We start from the raw sequence: 6,606 nt of genomic DNA on the forward strand, positions 1-6,606 counted from the left end.
ATATTTATCCCAAGGCAAGGAGGGGAAACATAAATTCTCTCCGGCAATGCTTATCATCTGAAAGTATGTGTACAACAATATCCCATGTAAATTTTCTAAATATGCCATCATCATTACAGCAGCAATGATGCTTCTCACAGCCAACATAAATGCTATAATTTTTTTTAATGCAGTCAAGTATTGGTGAAATACTGTATTAGTGTTTCATGTGTTTATACGCACAACTTTTTGCCAGTAAGAAAGTGATCCTACTTTAAATAATTGAAATACTGGTTATACCTCATATCAAATACGGGAAACTGTATCAATCGAAATACTTAGCACAAATGCGTTCGGATCTTAGTGTTTCTTCTAATTTGAACTCTAGCAAAGAGCGGCGACTTTTTAATGTAATCATTATATGGCAGATTAGAAATGGGTTTTGTGCTTTTTTGCTGGATCGGTAATTCAGCGATGGAAAGGCAGCTGGCCCCTCTCCAAAGAAATCCTTTCGACTGTGGTTTTAAAACAGATGATTCTCCCTGTAGCTCATGCAGGAGGCTGTGCAAGATCTCAGTGTGCTGCCTTTAACCAGCAACGTTAGATCTGTTAGTGAGACATTGCAAAGCTGAAAAGTAGACACTTGAAATGAAAAGCAGTTTCAGGTCTTCTTCACTCCTTTTTCTTTTCCAGCACGGTATGATTTCTCTCCATGCCAGGGTGGGTTTTTTTTAAGGAAAAGCAGTGGCCACTCCAGGGAGAGGAGGTTAACTGTTTTGGACATGCAGCCGTTTTATTCGTATTAAATACATCTTCTATATGCAGTTACTGACACATAAAACCTGTTTTTCTTGTTCTGGTTTGTGTGATCCTAATCTAATTTTATCTCATTGAAGAAACACAATGAAGCAAGAATGACAAGCTGTAGTTTTATTAAAATACTTCGCTTGGCTTGATCTGAGTGTAAATGGCAGTGAGCACTGCCTAATGCCCTTTGTGGATATTATTAAAAAGGAAATGATGTTGCAAGTTGAAAGACTACTTAATAATAAGTAAGTAATTTCTTATTAGTAAGGGTTATTTCTGAAAGGAACTAGGACCAGGTAACACTGGCAACTTGGCAGAAAAAAATCTTTCTGATGGTGTTTAGTTTCTTGCTAAATTCTCCCCAAAACGCTTTGTTAAATATACACCACTCCCTAAATCTGGGGTTTTTTTTGGGCGTGCTGTTCAATGACCTTGTCTGAACAGCCCTTTTCTGCTCATGGACAGTATATTTTGCATCACTGAATGAAAGCAGTCATCTAAAGCTGTCTGCTAAGGGCCATGTTTGGGAGGGTGTTTCATGGGCTTGGTACCCTGGCACGCCGTAAAGGGATGCCCTTGTCATGGAGGCTGCTCTGGAGCAACACTGACAGCGATTTTGGAGAGCGCACCAACTCCACCCATCCAGCTGCCTTGCAAAAGAGGCCAAGTCCTGCAGTTCTTCCTCCTTATTCAGGCAAAACCAGCCTTTGAAGCCAATGATGAAGCTTATTTTATCTTATGGACAACAAACGTGGAGTCAGTTCAATAGATCTCCAGGGGATGGGCAGGAACTGCAGGGATGGATGTAAGCAGTGGGCTTCTTGTGATGTTCCCCCGATGGGCTGAATCCTCCCTTGTCCTCCCCGTGCAGAACACAGCTGGTATTCATCAGTCAGTTCTTCTCCTTGCACCGATGCTTTCCATGGGCTCCTTTCTTCAGCAGGAGCCCGCCTGCCCTCCCCAGCCCCAGGCAGCGAGCTCTCGTCGCACCCTTGCTTCTCTTTGCTGTTTCTTTTCTCGCCGTCTCTTTTGCCCCTTGAAATTCTCAGCGGGACTCGTGCGCTGGCACGCTGGGTGGTCAACTTGGCTTACTAGCCTGATTAGAAAGAAGGTTATGTTTATTTTCATGAGGAAGTATCAGGAAAATGGCTTTCCGGACTGCCTAAATATTTCATTCCGGTCAAGGGGAATCTGTAGAGCCTTTGAAGACGTGTGTGCCGCCTTTCAAGTACCTTCTAAAAGAGTTTGCTTATGGATATTACCATATTCAGCAGCTCAGACCTACGCCATCTCTTTCCCTGGGGATTACAGATAAAGCCTTATCTTATTAAGAAGGCTGACCTGTACTCCGGTCTATTTTTCCGCTGATCCTAATCTTAACGTTAAATACAACAAGATTTCATGTAGAAGCAGTGTATTAGGACATAAATGTGCTCTATACTAACTCAGAGTAATCTCTTTATTTCTCTCCAAATTTGGCTTATCCAAATCCCTAAGTGTTTTCTCAGGGAACATTATTCCCAGAAAATATTTGTCAGCTTTTCCCTGTAGATATTGATCAAATTGCAGTGAAGCCAGTACAAGATTTCACCACGATTTTTAGTGTTTTACTTTCAGCTTTGCATCAATTTATATTTTCCCAGGTTGTTCTTATTTTATTCTGAGCTTGGCTATAACACTAACCTTCAATTCCATTGGAAATCCAGTAACTGCTAAAGATCAGGGAACAAACTGAGTGTAAAATACACGCAGCAATACTTTTTGTGCCCACGACCTTCCAGTGTCCAGCCTCAAGCGGTCATTCATTATGAGGTACCCTAAACCCACAGTACAAATGCTTACTAATTCCCATCCTGAACCTCTCTAGGCAAAGGAAAAGGGACTTGCTGCCGCAAGAAGGAACAGAAATAACATTGGAAATGCAGAAAGCAAGGGTAATTATTATTCCTTTCCCGTATGCCATCAACCAAGCCTTCTCTGGCCTCTGGGAAAGCTTCTCATGCTTTTTAATTTCTTTCACGCAACTGATGGCCTCGCTCTGCAGCCTGATGTTCTCCAGGGTGGATACCCGAAGGACACTTTCCTGCCTTAAACGTAGATACCCTGACAGCAGCCATAGCTGAGCTCCTGGGTTTAACATGCCAGACAGATGCCCTGCACAGCCTTTGTCTCTTGCTTGGTGGGGATGTCAGCTTCAGCATCATCTGTTTTGCTTCTCTGGATGCAGAGTGAAGAAGCGGTTGTCGCTGCTAAACCCTTTGGTGCCTCCAGCACTGTGGTTTGTTGAGGTGCAGCATGGCTGGGGATGCGAGATGGCAACAGGTAGGTGCTCAATCTCATGTCTCACTGGGAAGTCTGGAAGAGACTTCTCTGGAAGAGACCTTGCAGCCCCAAACCTCCTCCGTCTTTAATGCCAATAAAGGCGATAAAAGGGGTCCCGGAGTGAGGGGTAAGGGGAGCGTACTGCCTGTGTTTTAAAAAGCCAGGAGTAAATGCCAGTGCTGTACGCAAGGAATTTCCTTGGCCTCGTGGATAAAACTCCACTGGCATACCCAAGAACTTGGCCCTGACATAGCCTCGAAATATATGGCTCTTCTTGATCCCAAGTAGTGACATGTTGATGTGTTGTGTAAATCCCAGGGTGTTGCCGAGAGAACATCTCCAAACACGGCACTGCGAGAATTCATTAAACGTTATTAGATCTTTCTGTGGCTTGCTTGCTTATCAAGCCCTGTCATATCACCTTTTGGCCATAACAGATTGCCTCTGTGTTAATTGAATGATACACCAGAAAACAGAGCAAATGAGAGAGCTCAAAGGCTGCCACTGTCCATGAATTGTAAAAAATAAGAACTCGATAAGAAAAAATTATCAGAACATCTCCCTATTGTATTTAATAAAGAAACAACAAATTGCTACGTTCTTGGATGGTTGGGAAAAATAATGAGTTGAACAATAGACAATCTCATTTCTCTTTCCAACTGTGCAGAAATTAAATGTCAACTACAACCACTTATTCTTCATTTCCACTTCTCTGTACCATACTTTTTCTTGTCAGGCTCCTTAACTGAAAGTGAAGCAAGAGAGGGGACAAAAACAACCTCATCTCTAAGAAGCCAACAACATGTTTAAAATGCTGGAGCATACTCTCTGAAACTCATGAGTGCTCTTCGTAATAAGAAAAGTTTCTGTGTAGGGCAAACTTTTCCTATTGTGCAAAGCTGTCTCCCATTAATATTTTAAAGTAGAAATTAAGTGGCTGTGTTTTCATGGTTAGAGTTCCAGATGACAATTGCTTGTCAAAGAAGAAAGTCGTCTCTGATAGAATATATCTACGAATATAAGCAGTACATTTGTTTCTCCGTTGTTTTGTATTTTATTTGCTTATTCCCACATAAAGTATGTTTAAAATGCTTTGAAACTAAATGGAGATGGAAAGCACAGCAAAGGGAAAATCAGCTTACAGAAGAATTAATTAAGCAATTAGCAGCAGATCAAAGCAGCAGAGTCAGGCCGGTGACTTTGTGGTTCAGCTCTGACTAAGCTTTGGCTGAAGCTGTTCTGGTTCAGTTCTGGATCAAGCCTAACACAACAACCCGAAAACCATGATGTGTACCCAGCGGTTTGAATATTTGCTTGATTAATTCCCCCAGATGATCAAACTCAAAGGCTATTTACAAACTGCTGCTTCTTTTGTGTGGTCCAGCAGACCGCAGGAAACTTGTAGTGTGGACTTTGGTGTTTCCCCATCCTACCACAGCTGCACCGCGGCGGCTTCTCGGGTCCCTCCGCAGCGGGGCCAGGAGCTGCGTCTGCTTCCCCATCCCAGCGCGAGAGCCAGTATGGCTGTAAACCCTTTCCAACCTCCCTCGTGGCTCAGACAAAGGTCTGGGTAAGGGGGTGCCACTGAGGACACCCTACAAACCAGCTAGCCATCTCCCTATATCCCCCGGCCAGGAATTTGGAGGATCCCTGCACGTGTGCTGTCTGCGCTGGAAACAGGCTCCCTGTCCACCATCTCCTGTACAAACCTCTCGTGATGCAGCTCCAAACGTTTGTGATGGGCACAGGGCTCTCCAGGAAGGGATGCACCTGGGAAGGTGGGCAGCGTTCACCGACCACGACATCCAGCTGCCGGAGGAGCTGCTGACGGTCCCTCTGCCAAGCGCGGGAGGAATGGTCACATTCTGGTTTGTATTGTCACCATTATAACCGTGAAGGTCAACAAGAGGGCTGGTTGCAAATGAAAATGGACCCGCTAACATTTAGCTTCAGCTAATTTCCCAAAGTGTGGCAAGCAGAGCGCTGGCACACAGCCTGGCACAGCAGCGGTCGCTGCCGCTGCTGCCAAAGGCACCGAGGCACCAATTTCTTCTGCAATTGCTGCTGCTGCTCTACCCGAACGCCGAGGGTGGTGCTGGCGGTGCCAGCTCCAGGCAACCCTCCCGGGCTGCCCCAAATTCATCACTCCCACCCTGAGCCGCCGGCAGCACGCTGGCAGGTGGACTGGCTCCGTGTCCGCGGCGTTTCATTAAAAAGAAAAAGGCAACTGCAGGAAAGAGCAAGGGGGAAAGACCAAAACCCGGCACCGGTGGTAGCTCATTAAAACAGCACAGCTCCCAAGGAGAATTTCAAGCTGACAGCTTGATGCTTATTTACTTGAAACTGCATGCTGAGACCTGCTGGAAATGGGATAATTCTCCTTGTTTAGTGTGGATTCATGCAGTACTTGGTTTAATTCTTAATAGAGCGAAATCCTTTATTTTTCAGCCGTCAGGCAGCTCCGTTTGGACCTTCCATCGGGAAGCTGTAGTGAAGCCCTGGCATTTGCCAGGGCTAGCAGAGGGGCACTCGTCCCCTTGAGAAGTTATCCACAGCAGTCTCCTCCATCTGAATACAAGTGTGGGTTCAAATCAGAGATGTACGGTCATGTTGCATGCAAAGTGCGTACTAATATCGACCTGACACTTGGCTTGGGAATGAGCTCAAGAAAGCAAACTGTGTGTATGGATTAAAAGGACCGTGTTTGTGTGCTGCTGGGAATGGGCAATGCTGTTTATTCCTAATGATTTTGATGGATTGGAAAATCAGAGCAGCCCGAGGAGGAGGATGATTCCCCTGGCTGAGATAAAGGAGTTTGCAACATGTCTCGGCGGGGACAGCAGAAATGACATCTTCTCCGCGTGGCACGTCAGGTGTGAAAAGCCCCGCAGAAGCAGGCTGGAGGACAATGCTGAGCAAGTTTTCCCCAAAGGATTCCCGGGAATGGAGAGAAGGATAACTTTCCTGATGAATTGATCCGTGACAAGATAATACCTTCTCCCAGATACTGGCCACAGAGGACCCTCTTAATGTCTTCAGCAGAGCTAAAGAGCTTTCTGCATCAAATTAGCAAATGCTGATTTGCTAATCAGCAAATTGAACCGAGGCTGATGGTGAGCTCCGGCCCGACAGCGAGTCCCACAGCATGGGGAGGTGCCCGTCCGTCTGTCCCTTCCATCATCTGCCAACTGGGAGGGTATCTCAGCACGCTCAGGTTGAGGTCCTGGTCGATATCTCTTTCTTGGAAACATATTTCAAACTGCGATGGGAAAAGAGGATGATGGCAGGTAAGATGTAACCATTGGCTGAGTCGTTAATTCCTGTCTTTCCAGGCTATCTGCATATGAACACAAGGAAGGGCAACCGGTCATCGTCACGGGGAACGTCCACTGGAAGGGCTTGAATGAAAGACGTTGCACCACTTGTTATTAGTAAGGTCCAGCCTGTCATCTCCTGGGCTTGGGACCTGTTTTGCAACCCCAGGAAACGAGGGTATGT

Source organism: Gavia stellata, chromosome 23, assembly GCF_030936135.1.
Source record: "Gavia stellata isolate bGavSte3 chromosome 23, bGavSte3.hap2, whole genome shotgun sequence".
Classification (NCBI taxonomy): domain Eukaryota; kingdom Metazoa; phylum Chordata; class Aves; order Gaviiformes; family Gaviidae; genus Gavia; species Gavia stellata.